At 39.6% G+C, this 20,773-nt stretch overlaps 1 protein-coding gene and 1 pseudogene across 1 annotated transcript in view; one reads left to right on the top strand and one right to left on the bottom strand.

Annotated features, from left to right (window-relative positions):
- IPCEF1 (interaction protein for cytohesin exchange factors 1) overlaps nt 1–20,773 on the top strand; it is a 181,890-nt gene that overhangs the window by 64,202 nt on the left and 96,915 nt on the right. The gene's annotated exons all lie outside the window — the stretch shown is intronic.
- Nucleotides 1,032–1,995, bottom strand: LOC125165563 (40S ribosomal protein S6-like; annotated as a pseudogene).

Raw genomic sequence — 20,773 nt, 5'->3', positions numbered from 1 at the left:
GGGATGTGGGGCCATATGGAGGGGAAGAGGCGGTTCCAGCTGGTCAGGCAAGCGTTAATAAATGTCAAAAACAAACAAACAAAAGATCCGTCTGGTGAACTTGGAGAAATGGGGTCTGTGTTGAAAGGGGATAAGATGAGTAGGTGGAAGAAAGCCACAGACTATGAAACACTACAGTGGTTTTCTAATTTGATTTTGAATTTTGAGTGTATATAATTGTCCTTATATGTTATAATAAGTTTTAAATGTTAGGTAATTTTGCCCGGAAAAAAAGTATGGGGAAAATAATTTTTTTCTGATTTTCTGTATAATTTGTTTCCAATTTTAATTAGATTTTTACTCCTGCTGACCAATGAATGAACGAATAAGCTGGGTTTGGGCAAAGAAATATTTTATCGTTTTCAAGAGAGCAGGTTGTAAGACGGGTTGTCAGGCAATCTCTCTATATTAGACTTCTTAACTGTTTGCCTGTATCCAAATGAAATTTTTGAAGTTAATTTCAGGCTGAATAATTAACAGGTTGATAGCTGTCACTCAAAAGTTTTTATTTGTATCTAATACCCTCTACCCCTTTAATCCGTCTCACTGGAGTTCTGTTACTTTTTGTCCAAAGAACTAGCTTTGTGTTTTACTGGTCTTCTCCATGTTTTTCTATTTCATTGAGTTCTGCCTTTATTTTTGCTATTTCTTCCTTGGTTTGCTATTTTGCTGTTTTTCTAGTTTCATGTGTTGAGCCCTTAGCTCATTTGTTTTCATTCCTTCTTGTGTTCTGATAAATGCATTTAAGGTGTCAGCTTTCCTCTAAAAAGGCTTCAGTTGTGCCTCCTAAAGATTTTGATGTGTAGTGTTTTCAGTGGTGATAAATTCTAAGTATTTCCCATTTGATTTCCTTCTTGATTCAAATTGTTTTTAGAAGTAGTGTGAGATTTTGTTTTCAGACACATAGACATTTTATCTATCTATCTATCTATCTATCTATCTCTTTAGAGATTTGATGTCTCATCTTATTTATCTGTTGCTCTTAGAAAATCTCATTTTTGACTAGAGTCAGACTTAGAATGTAGAAGCTGTCAGAGAGAACAGCAGTCTGTTCCCTGGCAATCTGTTCCTGGCATTTTTGTTTGGCCTCCTTCATTCTCTTGGCCAAAAATTTAGCATATTCTGCAGCCTCTTCTTTATTTTTCTCAGTACGCTGTTTCTTAAAAGCAATACACCCACATTTGTGTTGTAGGACACGTGGAAAAACAAGACCCTGAATCTTGAGTGCTTTGGTTCCAGGTTTCTTACTTTCCTTGTTTAGGGGCTTTCTCATAACATAGTTGCAGACATTGTCTTTTTTTTAATGTTTATTTATTTTTTGAGAAAAAAAAGAATGTGAGCGGGGGATGGGGGTGAAAACAGAGAGGGGGGCAGTGGATCTGAAGTGGGCTCTGTGAGAAGAGCAGTGAGCCGGATGTGGGGCTCAAACTCACAAACCGTGAGATCATGACCTGAGCCCAAGTCGGACGCTTAACTGACTGAGCCACCCTACCACTCCCACTTCATCTTCTTTACAGAGATTGAGAAGGGTGTGGATTCTGCTTGCTCTTTTGGGTCCCAGGTGACAAGGCACAGTAGTATCAGTGAGTCCGGGAATATCGTCCTTCCCTTTTTATACAATGACCAAGTTGAGAACAGTGAGCTTGGCATCCACAATGCAACCCAGACAGATTTGCACTTTTCTTTCTCTAGTCTTCCTTGGTCTGGAGCAGGAATGCCCCTTACTCAGCAGTAGGAGGTCAGAGCCATGGATCAAGATACCCCACTTCTGGGGAAGCCTTGTTTGTCATTGTCACCACTGATTCAGGCCACATAATCCTTCCATTCTTCACCCAGAGCATCAGCAGCAAGTTCTTTGGCCATACGCTTCTCACAAAAGGTACAAAGTTTGCATTCATTGCAAACTTCAATGAGTTTCTGGCAGTCAGTAGCTGGGAAAGAGATGTTCAACTTCATCCTGAAGCAGCTTACCACCTCCAAAGCACCATGAAGAAAAGCAGACATATAGATATCTTAAAGCTACGTTTTCACTATTAATTTCTACAATTAATGCGTTATAGTCAGAGAACATAATCCGTGTTAAATCGATTCTGTGAAATTTATAAAGACCTCTGTTGTAATACATCAGTTTGTCAGTTTTTGATAATATACCATGTATGAGGGAAATGAGTGTGTGTATTCTGTTCCTCAAGTACAGAGTTCTGTGTATCTGAAATTTGCTAATTTACAAATTTACTAATTTGAAATTTACATCTGCTTTTCTGTTTACCTATTGTCTGTATAAGCCACTGATTTCTGAGAGATTTGTGCTGTAATCTTCAACTACATAATTGCCAAATTATTTGCTTCTTTTTTCCAGTTCTATGAGTTGTGGTTGCTCGATGTATTTTGAGGCAATATATGTTTATGAAGGTTATATATTCCATTTTTGGTTTTTTTATTAGTCTGTAACATCTTTTTCTATTAAACATATGTATATATGTTTAGCAATGCCTGGTAAATATATTATATATATGTGTGTGTGTGTGTGTGTGTGTATACATGAATTTTTTATTTTCAGATATTAAAATCTTTACCACAGCTTGCTTTGAGTGTATGTTTGCCTGGATATCAGGCAGGATATCGCCAATGTCTCCATATTTTTATTTTTAACTTTCCCTATCCTTTTGTTTTCTGTTTTTCTTCTTTTAAATGCATATTGTTAGATCTTGGTTTTTAAAATGACTTTTATTTTGTGATATAAAATACATTATGTTAAATAAAATATACATACAGAGGAGTGTACAAACAAATTTTAATATTTCAGTAATTTCTCCCAAAGCATAAATTCTAGACTACTTGAGTCAAGAAGTAGAATACTGTCAGAAGCTTAGAATGCTCTCTTGTGCCCCTTCCAATAAACCTCTGCCATCCCCCCAAAGGTAACCACTCTCCTGCCATTTGTGGTCACTCATTACTTCCTTACATTCCCTTACAATTTTATGGCCCACTGAACACTATGCTAAACACTACGGCCTTTGCTAAACACTATGGCCTAGTTTTGCCTGATTATATTATTTTGTGTCTGGCTTCTTTCCCTCAGTATTATGTGACTGAGTGTAGAAGTAGTTTTTTCTTTTCTTTTCTTCTTATTGCTACGGAGTGTTCCATTGTATGATTATAACACAACTTATCCACTTTCCTGTTGATGGACATGTGGGTCATTTTCAGCATTTTGGCTATTTTCATAAGCCCCCTGGAAGCATTGTTATCCGTGTTTTGTGTACCTCTGCTTGCACATCTGGCACGTGTGCCCCTCACAGTAAAATTTATGGATCCAAGACCGTGCATGTGATCAACTTCGGCAGATATTGCTAAACAGCTTTCCAGTTGGTTGCCCCAATTTGTACTCCCAATAGCAGGGTTTGAGAGTTTTTTCATTGGCTTTACAATGTTGATACATGGTATCGTCAGTCCTAAAATTTCATTATTTTGGTAGTTTTACCTTGCATTGGCCTGATTGTTAATGAGGTTAAACACCTTTTCATATGTATTTGGCTGATTGATATACTTTTTTGTAAAATGGCTATTAAGTCTTTCCCATTTTTTTCTTGGGTTTTTTTTTTGCTTGTTTCTTACTGATTTATAGGACTTCTTTACACGTGCTGGTATGGGGTTGTAGGGGTTATACGTATTGCACTCTGTTCTCATTCATTTGCTTTTACAATCCCTAATGTTGTCTTTGGGTGAGTGGAAATTCTTAATTTCAGTGTGTTCCCACTTATGAAGCTTTTCCTTTATGGTTGGAGCCAATGGGGAATGACAGTATTGTCAGTAAATGATAATGAGCCAATTGGTTATTAATTTTAAAAATGAAACTTTACTTTTATTTGAAATATAATCAAAAATTAATTGCAAGTAGATTGTATATCTAATATGAAAGGCAGACAAAGAAAGTACTAGAATAAAAGGTAGGATAATATCCTTATGACCATAAAAGAGTAAAATTAAGAGTAAATAAAAAACACTAACCATAGTCATCTTTCCATTCTCAAACATTGTAAACTAATTAATGAACATAGCATATCCTTCCAATTATTTAATTATTCTTTAAAAAAATTTTTTAATGTTTATTTTATTTTATTTTTGAGAGAGAGAGAGAGAGAGAGAGAGAGAGAGAGAGAGAGAGAAGAGCACGGGAGGGACAGAGAGAGAGGGAGACACAGAATCTGAAGCAGGCTCCAGGCTCCGAGCTGCCAGCACAGAGCCCGATGCAGGGCCTGAACTCATGAATAGTGAGATCATGATCCGAGCTTAAGTCATAAGCTTAACTGACTGAGCCATGCAGGTACCCCTATTTAGCTCTTCTTTAATTTATTTCAATAATGTTTTATAGATTTATAGATTTCTTCATAGAAGTATTACACAACTTTTGTTAGGTTCATTCTAATGTATTTGAAATTTGATGATGTTGCTGTATATGTATCTTCTTAAAAATTTTATTTTCAAGCTATTTATCACTGGCATATGAAAATTTTATTGAGCTTTACCTATTGGCCTTATATCTATTAACCTTCTATGTCTACTCTGTAGTCTTAATAATTCATGTGCAAGGTTCTTTTCCACATGTAATATCGTATCATCTGAGAATACTGAGTCTTAATTTTTAATTTTAATCATTATAATTCTTACAATTTTTTGTTTTATTTAATGTTTATTTATTTTTTGAAGGAGACAGAGGCAGAATGTGAGTGGGGGATGGGCAGAGAGAGAGGGAGACACAGAATCCGAAATAAGCTCCAGGCTCTGGGCTGTCAGCACAGAGCCTGACATGGGGCTCGAATTGATGAGTCTTGAGATCATGACCTGAGCTGAAGTCAGATGCTTAACCAACTGAGCCACTCAGGTGCCCCTTAACTCTTAGGATTTTTAAATGAGCCCTGCTAATACAGTGTTGTTGGTGGTGAGCATCTTTGGTTTATTCCTAATGTTAAAGGAAAAGTTTTCTACATTTCACCATCAAATATGTGATGGAGGAAATAAGGACCATTTTACTCATTGAAAACGGTGCAGTAAGAACCTCTTTGTTTTGCCCATGATAGGATTTGGGAAGGACTTGGTCTGGCCGTTCATCTCTGATCCACCTGGTTTTAGCTGGACTGGTTGGGAGGAGAATCCACTTCCAAGATCACTTTTTCCTCTACACATCTAGAGCCTTGGCATTCTTTGTTTTTTTTTTTTTTTTTCTTTTCCGCGTGGCATTTCATCCTCCTGGGACTATCAACATGGGTTTTTACAGCATGGCCAGAGTAACTGGACTTTATAAATGTCATTTGGCCCCCCTAGGACAAGTCTATTTCTTTCAGATCTAAAATCCTATGAATCTGAGTCCCTGAGGTCATAGCAATTGGAATTAAACATACCTATTTACTGAAAAACAATTTCTAATCCGAACTTTGGGCATGACCAAATTTTAGTACTATGGGGCAAAGAAAAAATAGATGATTCCCTTGGTTTTTGTGATGACAGACTTTTACTTTTGAGGTTAGATGATGTTATCTAGGGTGCTGGAAGAGTGGCAGGTGCACATGTAAGTTGACTGTGAGGAGGTGGGGACAAAACCGTGTAGGTGAGGTGTGAGTGAGAAAGAGAGTGTGAAGCGACAAAGTTGGGCGGGCCACAGGAAGCTGGGCGGACCACAGGAGGCTGGCTGGAAAATAAAAAGTCTCTGGCTTTACTTAAAAGCAAGAACAAAATAACCCAAAGACAAATGGAAAATCTCACACACAAAGTCTAGAAAGGGATGGAAACAAAAATACTCACACAAGTGCTCGGGGTAAGGTGAGCTGAAGTGCCTGGCCAATTACAATCTACCCTGTAATTTTTGTATTACTTCGCAGGACTTTATGCAGTACGGTAGTGCATTTAAAAAACAAATAGAGGAGCAAACACTTCATTTAGAAATAACCACAAAACTTCTTTTGTAAAACTTAAATTTCTGGGTTTATAACTCCAGCAGATGAAAAAAATGCTCTATTGAAACCTAAAGAATGTTAAATTGGGAAGTCAAATAATGTTTTGGTCTTTGGTCTCAAGCTAAATAGTATACTTACATGTTGGTCCACTAGGTGTCTCTTTGCATACATGTTATGATTCCAGCCAGAGGCAGCTACTCTATTCTTGAAGGAAACAGTTTACATGGATTGTGCCAACAAATGCCTTAATTTGAGAGTGTTTAAGAATGACTTTAATTTACAGTTCTTCCTACAGGATAAAGAGATGTGTCTTGGCTACATCTCTCACTCCTGCATTAGAAGTTTTGGAAGCATTGACCCAGAATTGTCAGTAGCTGCAGAATTCAGGTACTTGCACCGGGGTTGTTGACAGGCTGGTATTGCGCAATAGTTGCCCATTTGGGATTATGAGCAGGAAGCCAGCCCCACATGATTTCTGAATGAAGCCTTGGCAAGGATACTCAATTCCAAAACAAGCTGTGTTTGGCTCTCCAATGTCTCTTTCTAGGAGCCCTATGCCTTCCTGATCAGATCCTTCAAAATTACCCATGGGCGCACATGTAGCCCTTTGTGTACAAGGTATCACTTTGAGTCACATAAGGTCCCTTTGAATTGTCCAAATTTGGTAAATAATTTACCCACACTAACTTATCCTAAAATAAAGACAGGGCCAATATAAGTGAATAAATATTCATTAGGTGCCTGCTGATAGTATGTCTGGACTGTAGTATCTATAAGAATTATTATACTCTTTCATCCTGTAAGAATGTGATGAGATTTACTGTTTGCAGAAAAATTAAGCATATTGCTAAGGAGAAGTTGAAAAGGCAAAGATTATTTGGACACTGCTGATGTCCAAAGGGCCCCGGGTTTAGAGTATGAAGACCTGAATTCAAATTCTGAATTTATAACTTGCTAGCTGTGTAAAGTAGGTGGTCTGCCTGCGCTGTATGTCAGTTTATTCATTTCTGAATGTATAGGTAATACTAGTTTACAGAGTTGGCATGCAAGCTACAGTGAGCACCAATTCTGCCAAATATCATTATAAGAGCCTCCTAGAGAAGTCACCGTATTCTTAAGAATTTTTTTCCATTTTTTTTGAGAAATAAATGACAACATCACTGTATAAATTTGAGGTGTGCAACGTGGCGTTTTTCTTTTCTTTTTTTAATTGAAATATGGCTGAAGTATACTGTATTAGTTCCAGGTGTACAACATAGTAATTCAACTCATATACAGTATGAAATGATCAGTGGGATGTGTAGTTACCATCAGTCACCATACAAAGTTATTACAATATTATTGACTATGTTCCCTGACAGCCTAATGGTTTGATTTATATATTTTGTGAAATGATTCACCACTTTGGTTCAGCAAACATCTATCTTCTTATATAAATACAGTAAAAAGAAAAGAAAATGAGAATAAAAGAAACCATTTTCTCCTTGTGAAGAGAACTTGTTAGAATTTACTCTTAACAACTTTCCTTTATGTCCCACGACGGTGTTAGCTAGTCATCGTGTTTGTTACACTTCTAGTACTTATTTGTGTTGCAACCTGAAGTTTGCACCCTTTAAGAGAATATTTATTTACTTTTGAGAGAGAGACAGAGAGCATATGAGTACACATGCAAGCAGAGGAGGGGCAGAGAGAGAGAGAGGGAGAGAGAGAATCCTAAGCGGCCTCTACACTGCCAGTGCAGAGCCTCACGTGGGGCTCCATCCCATGAACTGTTAGATCATTAACTGAGCTGAAATCAAGAGTCAGACACTTAACCTACTGAGCCACCCAGGCACCCCAGAAGTTTGTGTTTTTGACCACTTGCTTCCAATTCCTCCTCCCCCAATCCCTGCTTCTGGTACCCACAAGTCTGATCTCTTTCTCTAGAGTTTGCTTTTTTTTTTTTTTAAATAATGTTTATTTATTTGTGAGAGAGAGGGAAGATGCGCATGAGTGGGGGAGGGGCAGAGAGAGAGGGAGGCAGAGGCTCTGCGTTGACAGCACAGACCCTGATGTGGGGCTCGACCCATGAACTGTGAGACCATGACCCGAGCCAAAGTCAGATGCTTAACTGACTGAGCCACCCAGGCACCCCTGTTTATTTTAGATTCACTTATAAGTGAGATCTTGTCTTTCTCTGTTTGACTTATTTCACTTAGTATAATTCCTTCAAGGTCCATCCATGTTGTCCCAAATGGTAGGATTTCCTTGTTTTTAGTTTTTGGGGGTTTTTTTTGGTTGAATAATATTTTATTGTGTGTATATGCACCCAAACTTCTTTAGCCATCCATCAAGAGATAGACACTTAGGTTGTTTCTGCGTCATGGTTATTGTGAATAATACTATGATCATGCGGGTGCAGATATCTTTTCAAGTTACTGTTTTCATTTCCTGCAGATAAATACTCAGAAGTAGAATTACTGGATCATGGGGTAGTTCTATTTTTTATTTTTTGAGGATCCTCCATACTGTTTTCCACAATGGCTGCACCAATTTACATGCTCACCAACAGTACACACGGTTCCCTTTTCTCCACATCTTTACAGCTTTTGTCATCTCTTATCTTTTTGCTGACGGATGGCTATTCTAACAGGGATGAGGTGATATCTCATTGGGGTTTTAATTTGCATTTCCCTAGTGACCAGTGATGTTGAGCATCTTTTCATGTACCCATTGGCCTTTTATATATCATCTTTAGAGAAATGTCTGTTCAGGTACTTTGCCCATTTTTGATTGGATTATTTGTTTTTTTTTGCTCTTGAGTTGTATAAATTCTTTACATGTTTTGGATGTTAACTCTTTATCAGATATATGGTTTGGATGTATTTTTTTTCCCATTCTGTAGGTTTGTCTTTTGACTTTGTTGATGGGTTCATTTTTTACAAGTTAATTTATTTATTTTGAGAGAGAGAGAGAGAGCAAGTGAGCAAGAGAGCAGGGGAAGGGCAGAGAGAAAGAATCCCAAGCAGGCTCTATAGTGTCAATGCAGAGCCTGATGTAGGGCTCGATCGCATGAACCATGAGATCATGACCTGAACTGAAATCAGGGGCTGGACGCTTAACTGACTAAGTCACCCAGGTGCCCCTGTTGATGGGTTCTTTTGCTGTGCAGAAGCTTTTTTAGTTTGATTTGGCCCCACATATATTTTTAATTTTGTTGCTTGTGTTTTAGATGTCATATCCAAGAAATCATTACTAAGACTCATGTCAAGAAGGTTTTGTCCTTATGTTTTCTTCTACGAGTTTCATGGTTTTCGGTATTACTAAAACTTACACAACTCAAGAGCAGAAAAACCACAAATAATCCAATCAAAAATGGGTCTTTAATCTATTTCAAATTAATTTTTGTGGGTGGTAAAAGATACAGCGTAGGAGTGCTGACAATACTGACTCCATCTTTGGCCCTCCATCTTGTACTTTTCTGCACAATGACCTCCCTCAGGGCTATGTGTTCCAGGCCCTTTGGAGGTTAATGTACGTCCTGACCAGAAGGCAGGAAGGCTTGTTTTGAGCTTCGCTCTAGCACACAGATGGCATCACTTTAGATAGCTAGTAGAGATCCTTTAGCACACAGATGGCACAGCTTTAGTTAACTACCCTTTGACCTCATCATAATGCCCCTCTGTAAAACCTGTGGATTAAGGTCTGAGCTTTGTGGAGAATAACTCCATAATGCCTGGGTCATCACAGATGACCGATCCCACTGGCAGTAAGTTACTCTGAAAAAACTCTGTAAACAGTATGTAGTGGCTTACTTTGGTTTTTGGTCTCAAAGTGCCTTCTTAATTTGGAAGATACTTACTGTTCCTCCTCCACCTTCTAATATATGGGTTCAGTTTCATCCTTTCATATGTGAATATCTAATTATCTAGCAACATTTATTGAAGAGACTTTCTTTTCTCTACTGAGTATCCTTGGCTCCTTTGTCAAATATTAGTTGACCATGGGGTGCCTGGGTGGCTCAGTTGGTTAAGCATCTGACTTTGGCTCAGGCCATGGTCTGATGGTTTGTGGGTTCGAGCCCCACGTTGAGATCTGTGCTGACAGCCTGGAGTCTGCTTCAGATTTTGTGTCTCCCTCTCTCTCTACCCCTCCCCCACTTGTGCTCTCTCTCTCTCTCTCTCTCTCTCTCTCTCTTTCTCTCTCTCTCTCAGAAATAATAATTAAAAAATATTAGTTGGCCATATATGCTTGGGTTTATTTCTGGGCTCTCTATTCTAGTGGTCTGTCTCTTTTTATGCCATTACCATCCTGTTTTGATGAGTATAGCTTATAGTACAGCTTGAAGTTAGGAAGTATGATACCTCCTGTTTCGGTCTTTCTCAAGATTTCTTTGGCTAGTTAGAGTCTTTTGAGTTTCCATATAAATTTTAGGAGTGTTTTTTCTACTGTAAAAATTTTGATAGGGATTGAATTGAATCTATAGATGGCTTTGGTAGTACTGATTATGTTAACAATACTAATTCTTCCAATCCACGAGCACAGAATACCTTTCCATTTATTTGTGTCTCCTTCAATTTCTTTTTTCAAAGTTGTGTAGTTTTTAGTTTACCTCCTTAGGTAAATTCATTTCTAAGTATTTTATTATAAATGGGATTAATTTCTTTCCTAGAAATGTTGTCATCAGTTTATAGAAACACTACTAATTTGGTATCCTGCAACTTTACCAAATTCATTGATTAGATCCACAGATTTTTGGTTGAGCCTTTAGGATTTTCTATACGTAAAAGTATGTTGTCCACAAATACAGATAGTTTTACTTGTTCTTTTCCAATTCTGATACCTTTTATTTCTTTTTCCTAACTGATTGCTCTAGCTAGGGCTTCCAGTAGTATGTTGAATAGGAGTGGTGAGAGTGGACACAATTGTCTAATTCCTGATCTTAGAGAAAAAGCTTTCATCTTTTCATCACTGAGTATGATGTTAGCTGTGGGCTTGCCATTTATGGCCTTTATTATTTTGACATATGTTCCTTCTATGCATAATGTGTTGAGTTTTTATGATGAATGGATGCTGAATTTTGTTTGCTCTTTCTGTGTGTATTGAGATGATCAAATGATCCTGTTCTTTAATTAATGTGACATATCACACTGATTTGTACACTGTTGATTTAAACTATCCCTGCATCCCAGGGATAAATTCCACTTGATCATGGTGAATAATCCTTTTCATGTGCTGGTGAATTTGGTTTGCTAGCACTTTATTGGGAATTTTTGTATCCCAGTTCATCAGGGATATTAGTTTGTTGTTTTCTTTTCTAGTAGTGTCCTTTTTATGGTTCGGTATCAGGATGATGCTGGCCTTGTGAAAGCAGTTTGAGATTCTTCCCTCCTCTTTAACTGTTTTGGAAGAGTTTCAGAAAGATTGGTGTTCATTCTTTAAGTGTTTGGTGAAAGTCACAAGTGAAGCCCTCTGGTCCTGGGCTTTTCTTTGTTGAGATATATATATTTTTTATGATTGACCCAGTATCCTTACTGGCAACTGTTCTATTCAGATTTTCTACTTATTCCTGATTCAGTCTTGGTAAGTAGTATGTTTTAAGAATTTTTCCATTTCTTCTAAGTTGTCCAGTTTATTGGTTTACAGCCTCTTCATAATACCCCTTATTATCCTTAGAATTTCTGTGGTATCAGTTGTAATGTCTCCTTTTTTATTTATAATTTTGTTGATTTAAGTATTTTCTCTGTTTTTCTTGGTTAGTCTAGCTCAGGGTTTGTCAATTTTCTCTTTTCAAACTCTAAGTTTGGTTAATATTTTCTATTGTTTTTCTCTTCTCTATTTCACTTTTTTTCTTCTATAATTATTATTTCCTATATTCTGCTAACTTTCTGCTCAGTTTGTCCTTTTTCTAGTTCTTTAAAGTGTAGAGTTAGATTCTTTATTTGGGATTTTTCTTGCTTTGTTTCATAGGTGTTTATTGCTATGAACTTTCCTCTTAGAACTGTTTTTGCTGCATCCCATTAAGTTCTGGCATGTTGTATTTCCATTTTTGTTTGTCCCAAGAAAAAAAAATGTTTAAATGTTTATTTATTTATTGTGAGAGAGCAAGCAACAGTGTATGAGCAGGGGAGGGGCAGAGAGAGAGAGAGAGAGAGAGAAAATCCCAAGCAGGCAGTGCACTGTCAGCACAGAGCCCAATGTGGGATTCCATCTCCTGAACCATGAGATCATGACCTGAGCCAAAAGAGTTGGATGCTTAACCGTCTAAGTCACCCAGGCACCCTGTGTATCAAGAAAATTTTTATTACCCCTTTGATTTCTTCTTTGGTTCATTTGTTGCTCAAGAGAGTTCTGTTTAATTTCCGTGAGTTTGTGAATTTTCCAGTTTTCCTCTTGTTATTGATTTCTAGTTTCATGACATTGTGGTCAGAGAAGATAGTTGATATCCTTTCAATCTTCTTGAGTATGCTAAGACTTGTTTTGTGACCTAACATATGGTCTATCCTAGAAAATGTTCTATGTGTGCTTGGGGAGAATATATACTGCTATTGTTGAATAGAATGTCTGTTAGGTCCATTTGATCTATAGTGTTGTTCCAGTCTGCTGTTTCCTTATTGATTCTCTGTCTGGATGACCTATATACTGTAGAGAGTTGGGTATTAAAGTCCCCAACTATTATTGCATTACTGTTTATTCCTTCTTTTAGCTCTGTCAGTTTTTGCCTTATGTGTTTAGGTGCTCTAATGTTGGGTATATAAGTATTTACAATTGTTATGTTGTCTTGATGTATCGACACCTTCATCGTTATATAATGACCTTTGTCTCTTTTAACTATTTTTAAAGTATATTTTGTCTGATACAAGTATAGCTACCCTTGCTTTTTGTGGTTACCTTTTACTTGAAAGGTCTTTTTCCATCCCTTTACTCTCAGTGTATGTGTGTCTTTAAGGCCAAAGTGAGTATCTTGTAGGCAGTATATTATTGGATCTTGTTTTATACATTCAGCTATTCTATGTCTTTTGATTGAAGAATTTAATCCTTTTGCATTTAAAATAATTATTGATAGGTAAAGACTTACTATTGTCATTTTGTTAATTGTTTTCCAGTTGCTTTGTAGATCCATTGTTCCTTGTTTCTTATCCCTTTGTGTATGCTTTTTTGTTTGTTTGTTTTTTGGAGAGAGAGAGGGTGCAAGTGAGCAGGGGGGCAGAGAGAGAGTGGGAGAAAATCCCAGGAGGGGCAGAGAGAGAGCGAGTGAGGGGGGGGGAAGCGGGGTTCACCCAGGTCAGGGCTTGTGCTCACCTGAAGAAGGGGCTCATGCTTACCCAACGTGGGAGTCAAACTCATGGACCATGAGATCATGACCTGAGCCAAAGTTAGATGCTTAACTGACTGAGCCATCCAGGCACCCCTGCGAATGCTTTGATATCTTTTGGTACCCATATGCTTTAACGTCTTTATCATGTCCTTTTGCATAATTATTACAAGATTTCCCCTTGTGGTTACCATGAGGCTTATGTAAAATATCTTACATTTCTAACACCCTTTTTTAAATTTGATAATGAATTAATTTCAATAGAATTTTCATACTTTACATTTTTACCTCTTATCCCCCTCCCATTTAGGCTATTGCTGTTATAATTTACATGTTTTTATATTGTGTAACTAATAACAGTTTATTGTATTTATGGTCGTTTTGCTACATTCATTTAACTTTTAAACTAGAGTAATGAGTTATGCACCATTATTACCATATTGCAAAATCTAACTATGACTATGTACTATTACCAGTGAAATCTACACTACCTTTTTGTATTTTTATGCTGTTAAATTAGCATTATTCTACTTCCACTCAAAGAGCTCCCTTTAGCATTTCTTGCAAGGCAGGTTGGTTGTAATGAACTCCCTCAGCTTTTATTTTTTCAGGGAAGTCTTTATCCCTCCTTCATTTTTGTAATTAAAAAAAAAATAATGTTTATTTACTTTTGAGAGAGAGAGAGTGAGGGAGGGGCAGAGGAAGAGAGAGGGAAACACAGAATCTGAAGCAGGCTCCAAGCTCTGAGTTGTCAGCACAGAGCCTGACACAGGGCTCGAACTCACAAACCACGAGATTATGACCTGAGCCAAAGTTGGATGCTTAACTGACTGAGCCATCCAGGTGGTCCAGTGATGCCCATTTCTTTGGGGCCAGTTATTAGAGCTTTATCAGTTTCTTTGGTGGTGTCATATTTACCTGATTTTTATATTATCCTTCTTTCCTTTTGTTGGTATCAGTGCATTTGAATCATGGGCCTTCTTTTCTGAACTTTATAGGTTTGCTTTGGCAGAGGCAGTTTTTCACCAGTTAGCTCAGTTTGGGTTTCTGGGTGTGTCTGCTGGTGATGTCTTTGGGCAGGTGAGACCTGCTATTGTCTGTTTTTGGCTGAGGCAACTGTTTGAGCTCTGATGATGGAGATGGGGCTGTGCCACTGGCTGAGAATAGTTGGATGGGACTACTGGCCTGGTTCGTTACCCAAGTGAGGCTGTAAGATTGGCTCCACAGTGGCGGGAATTCTTTGGCCAGGCTTACTAGATGGTTGGGACTGGGTACTGTCTTTAGTAGTAGCTGAAGCTATGAATGAGCTTCCCTACCCTGGAAGGGCAGTGGGCCAGGGCCCAGAGCTTGTACAGCTTGTTGTTTGGGGACCTGAATCCGGCCTGAGTGTGTCCTGAATGCCCCAGTCAGGGGAATCCACCCATTTTGCTGTGCAGATGGGGGAAGCCATGGGCTGTGCTCTCGGTTCAAGTGCCACTGTACGCAGGGCTGCGGCTTCGTGTGTGCTTTGGTTACGTTTTCTTGTCAGATAGGCTGAAGGCTGTGTTCAGTGATGAGTAGGGCTATGAATTAGATTCCCTGCCCAAGCATAGTGCAAGCAGCTCTAAAGCCAGTAAAGCTCTTTGTTCATTGTCTTAACTCAAGCTGACCTGTCTGACTTTGCGGTGCAAACCACTGGCTCTGTCTGCTCTGCTCTTGACTCAAGCACCACTAGGTTGAGCACCTTTCAGGTGTTTTCTCCAGCCCTTCTGATTTGATGGGTCCAGAAGACACTCTCTGCAGTTGGTGGGGCCAAATCTCAGCCCCTTGCCTGGGTGGGAGGGGAGGAGCCACCCCAGGCCATTGTCAATTTCCCAAATAGGTTGTCTATTTGGGAGGAGCCGGGAGCTACCTTCAGCCTTGGCTATGAATTAATTCATCCACCAGCGTATAGCCCGGGAAGCCTTCACACTTGGTACTGGCTTTGCCCTGGGGGAGATCAGCTCTGTCCACCTGGCTCTTGGCTCCAGTGCCACTGGGCTGCACAGCCTCCAGGAGTTTATCAGCCTTTTTCGTCAGATGGGGCTGGAAGGCATTCTCCACAGCAGGTGGGGCTATGACTCGGCATCTTGCCTGGATGTGGGCCACACAGCTCTGTGGCTGACAAAATTTGTTGGAGGATCTGAATCAGACAGATCTGCACCCCTCCTCCCTGCCCCCGCCACCCCAGAGTTCCCTGGTCAGAGTGTGGCCCCAACTTGGTTCTGTAGATGAACAAAGCCTCCGGTTGAGTTTACTACTTGGGTACTGCAGGCATGAACTTGGTCTCCCAAGATCTCTGTGCTGCTTGTTGCCAGCCCAACCTTCCTTCTCCATCATGGTCATATTTTGGGGGCTGGGCCCTACAGATTCCTCTACAATCCCTGTGGTACGATATTAGGGTAGAGTCTCCTACAAAGTGACTCACAGCGCTGGGAAGCTGGGTTCTCAGGGGAGATCTCTGCACATGGTGCTGCCCTGTCTTGGGGGAGAGGCGATGTAGTCAACATGTAGCCATTTCTCTTACCCTTCTAAGGCATCATCTTGGGCTTTGAGGTGCAGGGAGCTACTTCAGCCTCACCCTTATGTTCTAGAATTCTCTCAATGGTGTTTTGTTCTTGAATAGATGTTACTTGTTCTTCTTGTGAGAGGCAGCAAAGTAAGAAGCAACTTATGTCCGGGTGTGTGGGTGGCTCAGTCGGTTAAGTGTCTGACTTTTGGTTTTGGCTCAGGTCATCTCTCACGGTTTGTGACTTTGAGCCCCTGCATCAGGCTCTGTGCTGTCAGTGCAAAGCCTGCTTTGGATCCTCTGTCCTCCTCTCTCTCCGCCCCTCCTCCAGCTTGCACCCTCTGTCTCTCTCAAAATAAATAAATAAACTTTGAAAAAAAAAAAGAAACCACTTCTGTCACCATGTTGGTAATATTACTCCAGTCACCTTGTTCTTGAAAAAGGAAGCCTTTCCATTATTATGCGCAACAGTTCAGCTCCCTATGGTCTCTACATTCTCTACTCATCCTGTCTGACAAAGCCTTGGGCACTACCTTTGCAAAGTCGTAAGGCCTGTTAAAGTGATATTTCCCAATGAAAGAGCTAGCCAGACAAAAGGGGAATTATGGCCCCAATTCCACTTCAATAGGTGCAAACAGCAGGCAGCTTTTGTAATAGGTTTTCTTTCTCTGGCTTTCTTCCAGCCAGCAATGGTCCCGTGGTAGAGACCACTGCTGCATAGGGTATACTTTATTCACTCTGGTGGAACACGTTCAGTGGAAGGCCATTTGGCAAAGCTGAATTAGAACGACTGGCTGTCTCAGAGCAGTGTATGTACAGTCCGGATCACACAAGCAGAAAGTGTGCTATCTTCCACGCAGAGAAAATAGGATTATGATTCTTGCCGAATAAAGAACAATAAAGTGGAGAAATTGAGGGATGCGAATTGCAGAAAGGTAAGGGCCATCACTTGCTGTTCATGCCTGGTCCACCTTAGAGCACTGCATCTTTCTCATCACAAACAAGGGTGTGGGGGGGAAGGAGTCAGCTGCTGTTACTCAAGGGCTGCCATTGGAGAGACCCAGGGTGAGCTCCTGGGTCAGACTGTAGTGGACTTTGAGACTTGGCCTGGGGGCTCCTAGTGTTTCCTGTGGCCTCACCAGAGGCCTAGTGGCCCTTTCCCTACTTGATGTGGTGTCTTGGTGCTACTATCAACCTTTGAGAAGATTCCTTGAGTTTCAGCCACAAATGTCCTAGATCAGACCTAAGCACACAGCTAGATTGAGTCTTAGAAGGACTTAGAAGGACTTAGAACCCTAGAAGTTCTTGGGATCTGTCACCGCCTGGAAGAGGAAGTAGTACCATGCAGGTTTTATCTGCATCACTGTACAAGGCTGCTGTTAGGGTGTGTGTGTGTGTGTGTGTGTGTGTGTGTGTGTGTGTGTGTGTTTAGAGGGGTGTGCAAATATGTTTTGCAGGGCCCTTGCCTGTATAAATAATTTGAAGAGGTGAAAGCATGCTAGCCTAATTCTGGAAGGCCTGTGGGAGCAATCAGTTATAGGGCTGGCATGATGGAATTTAAGACAATCAGGGGAACAGAATCAGCCCCATGGGGTTGAGTCTCTTCCAGCATCTAGTGAACCCTATGAGCTGGGGAAGGAGAGTGCCTCAAAAGGAGCAATGGGCGTAGGGTGAGATCCGTAGGGCATGGCCTACGGGCAGCCCTAAGGGCAGGCATGCGGGGGTGCAGACCACAATCTTTGAAGTTTGGGGTTCTGGAGGCTCACAGAAGGGCCAGAGACCCCTCCAGTCCAGGGACACAAAGGAATTTCGTGCCTTCCCAAAGGGGCGTGGTCAACAGCCACGTGCACCTGGTGGTGCAGGTTCTTCCGGGAGGTAGAAGAGGCAGGTTGTTCAAGATGTCTTGCCGTTTGCCACCTGCTTGTTACCATAGTAAAATAGTCGATTGGGAGCAGACATTGACATGATTGGCTGACAGAGGAACTATCCTCGCTTAGAATTGTAAATTTTTCTGTCTGAGTCTTGACTGTCAGGGCTGGCAGCTTCTGTGGGAATGTAAGAATGGACAAGCGAGGGAGAGGTCTGCCAGTCTCTTCAGATGATGTATCACAGCATTTCGGTGGTGTTGAAAATAAAGTAATTTTAATCATCATAGTTTGTTTAAAAAAGCTGTGGCTCTGAAAACCATCTGTCAGTTCATCCTCAAAGTGGAGAGACGGCAGAAAAGAAATGTAACAAAACAAGTGGGAAACTTCACAATAAAAAGAGAAAAGAATGAGAGAGAAAAGAAAAAAACTGAGGAGTTTTAAAAGCGTGCAGGGAATGGATTGGAATCAGAATGACAATGGAGCTTAAATTTAAAAGAAAAAATGTTTGAGATAATTTGGAAAAGGATTTTTCCTTTTTTTGAATTTCCTGGACAAAGTAACAGCTCCAGCCCATCCCCATGCCATACATCATGGTGTTTGTGCTCAAAAGGGAGTCATCTTGTATTTTGCTTGCTTCTCTCCTGCTCTGCCTTAACAAGGATCTTCTGCTAATTGGCAGAAGATAATGGATTATCTCATGCCCTATGCTTTTATATATGAGCAAAGATGAGTTTTCTCTCTTGCTTCCCATGGCAATGCTATGACGGACTACCATGTAACAGAGGATGCTTGCTTACTGTTCTCATTGCTAGTTAAATGCCCACTTTGTTGCCACACGTATTTCATGCTTTTGGACAATGGAGACTTCTGCCTCTAAGAGTGACCAGCATTTTCTATTTCCTCTTTCGCTCTAGTTCCTGGACTAACAGTAATGCACATGGTTCGCTTATGTCCATGGACTTTCTATAAATCCATTTGTTGCTCTGCGAATATCTTGTCAAATGCGAGCATTGTCATTTTAAAGGGTAAGCATGTTGTGAATTAGTATGTGGGTTTTTAGAATTTTGGTTCAGAGTTGTCTTGCTCTGTGAGAAAAGAAAAAAGGAAGCAGCTTAGGCCACGGTTTATTTCACTTGAAAAACTGTCTTTAAATCACAATAAATTGCCTTTTCTCAAAAAGTTTTTATTTAAATTCCAGTTAGTTAACATACAATGTACTGTTAGTTTCAGGTGTACAATATAATGATTCAATACTTCCATACAATGCCCCGTGCTCATCTAAATCGTCTTCTTTTTGAAAACCTTTAGCACAGTAAGCTCGTACTGGTTTTGCTGCACCATTCCAAAGAATATAAGGTCTGGGGGGAAAAATCAAGGGGGCTACTTTTGGATCAGTTGAACCAATAACTACCATTAGTGAATTATTCTTTGCTCTTTTAAAAAAAACCCAACCAATTATAATAGCAACTGCCTGTATAGCATTGGTTGCCATGTTGATATTCTTGGTTTATTTTCTGGTTTCAAAGTGATGCAGGACCAGAGTCCATATTTTTGACTTAACTAATTTGCTAGATAGTTTCTAAAATAAGTTGCCAGAATAAACTTGCATTTTGTTTGTGTCTAAAACAAAACAGAATGCTTCTTCACTAGCGTCTTAGTCAGCTTGGGCTTCTAGAACAAAATACATAACTGGGTAACATGTCAACAACACAGATTTATCTGTCCTAGTTCTGGAGACTGGGAGTTCAAGATCATGGTGCCATCATGGTTGGGTTCTGGTAGGAGCTTCTGGGTTGCAGACTGGCGACTCTTCTCCTTGTCTGTTCGCATGGTGGAAAGAGGGTGAACCAGCTCTCCGGCCTCTTTAACGGTCTTAATCCGATTTATGAGGACTCCACTGTCATGACCTAATCAGCTCCCAAAGGCCCCACCTCCAAACACATCACATGGGGATGAAAGGTCAACCTATGAACTTGCGGCGGGGGGGGGGGGGGGGGGGGGTGTTGGTGGGACACATTCAGTCCATGACAACCAGTATATATTAAGGAATTTTTCTTCTTTGAAATTAACTTTATTATTCATTTGGTAATGAAATGCGTTTTCCACTTTTTCACTTATAGAACTTATCAGGAATACATTTTATTTCATTTCGCAAACGTAAAAATATATTTACGACCTTACTGTTTTGGCTGTGATGTGTTAAGGAATTGTGTTTTTAAAGAAGATAACTGTCTTCAATGTGACTGAGAAAAGTATCCCCTGAAACTGTTAAACTCTGAAACAAGGCACCCAAAATGTCTCTAGGAGGGTAGGTTAGGAAGTTTAATCAACCTTGAAGAGTAAACGCTATTTTATTTGATGAAACCTGTTATCACACTTGCTCGCATCCTTTAGTTGTGTGCTAATTCCATCAGGAGGAATAGTTTTCTGTAGCTAAACCATTTCTAAGTAATTGCTCCCATTCAAGGTAATTGTTCCCATTTAGTGAGCCTGCATAAAGTCCTGCAAATTCCTCATGTGATATTTTATCTAATTCTCACGAAATCCCTGAGCTGGTTGTTAGTATTTCTCTTTCACTATTCGGGGACATTAAGTGATTTTCATAGGTTTCCACATTTAAGGAGCGGCGGAGTGAAATGTTTGACCCTAACCCATGTGGGTGTGTAGTAGTAGTTTTGAAACGTGTTATGTTGGCCGTGTACCCAGAAAGTAATTTGGAAGCCTGATATATTCCCTGACACTTTACATTGTCACCTAGAATTTTCATTGTATGTTTAAATGGTTGCGAAAGATGTCACTTCTGGTGTATTATAAGTCTTGATAGTAAAAAGATTATATTTAAATATATATAAAAATATATAAAACGTTATACTTAAATATAACCTAGGCCATCTAAATAGCACAGAGATTTTATATGTTTCATTAATTATTTTTTAAAAAGCCATCTTTAGAGTTTTAATTTTACATTGTTCTATTTACCCCCATGCCCCCCGAAACTCATATTTTCATTCTACTACTCCATGGATTTTTGTACAATTGTATAATTTATTTTTTGCTTCAAAAACTTTCATTGATGACATTATGCATTTCA

The sequence above is a fragment of the Prionailurus viverrinus genome, chromosome B2, assembly GCF_022837055.1.
Source record: "Prionailurus viverrinus isolate Anna chromosome B2, UM_Priviv_1.0, whole genome shotgun sequence".
NCBI lineage: Eukaryota > Metazoa > Chordata > Mammalia > Carnivora > Felidae > Prionailurus > Prionailurus viverrinus.
This window is presented reverse-complemented; position numbering and strand designations above follow the sequence as displayed.